Source organism: Bison bison, unplaced genomic scaffold (assembly GCF_000754665.1).
Source record: "Bison bison bison isolate TAMUID 2011002044 unplaced genomic scaffold, Bison_UMD1.0 scf7180017864183, whole genome shotgun sequence".
NCBI lineage: Eukaryota > Metazoa > Chordata > Mammalia > Artiodactyla > Bovidae > Bison > Bison bison.
Genome location: NW_011494755.1, coordinates 1,201,753 through 1,202,621, shown reverse-complemented (window position 1 = coordinate 1,202,621; position 869 = coordinate 1,201,753).

The window sequence follows — 869 nt, the reverse complement described above, 5'->3', positions numbered from 1 at the left end:
TAAGCGTCTTTTAATTTCATGGCTGCAGTCACCATCTGCAGTGATTTTGGAGCCCCAAAAAATAAAGTCTGACACTGCTTCCACTGTTTCCCCATCTATTTCCCATGAAGTGATGGGACTGGATGCTGATCTTCGTTTTCTGAATCTTGAGATTTAAGCCAACTTTTTCACTCTCCTCTTTCACTTTCATCAAGAGGCTTTTGAGTTCCTCTTCACTTTCTGCCATAAGGGTGGTGTCATCTGCATATCTGAGGTTATTGATCTTTCTCCCGGCAATCTTGGTTCCAGCTTTTGTTTCTTCTAGTCCAGCGTTTCTCATGATGTACTCTGCATAGAAGTTAAATAAGCAGGGTGACAATATACAGCCTTGACGTACTCCTTTTCCTATTTGGAACCAGCCTGTTGTTCCATGTCCAGTTCTAACTGTTGCTTCCTGACCTGCATACAGATTTCCCAAGAGGCAGGTCAGGTGGTCTGTTATTCCCATCTCTTTCAGAATTTTCCACAGTTTATTGTGATCCACACAATCAAAGGCTTTGGCATGGTCAATAAAGCAGAAATAGATGTTTTTCTGGAACTGTCTTGTTTTTTCCATGATCCAGCGGATGTTGCCAATTTGATCTCTGGTTCCTCTACCTTTTCTAAAACCAGTTGAACATCTGGAAGTTCACGGTTCATGTGTTGCTGAAGCCTGGCTTGGAGAATTTTGAGCATTACTTTACTAGCATGTGAGATGAGTGCAACTGTGCTGTACTTTGAGCATTCTTTGGCATTACCTTTCTTTGGGATTGGAATGAAAACTGACCTTTTCCAGTCCTGTGGCCACTGCTGAGTTTTCCAAATTTGCTGGCATATTGAGTGCAGCACCT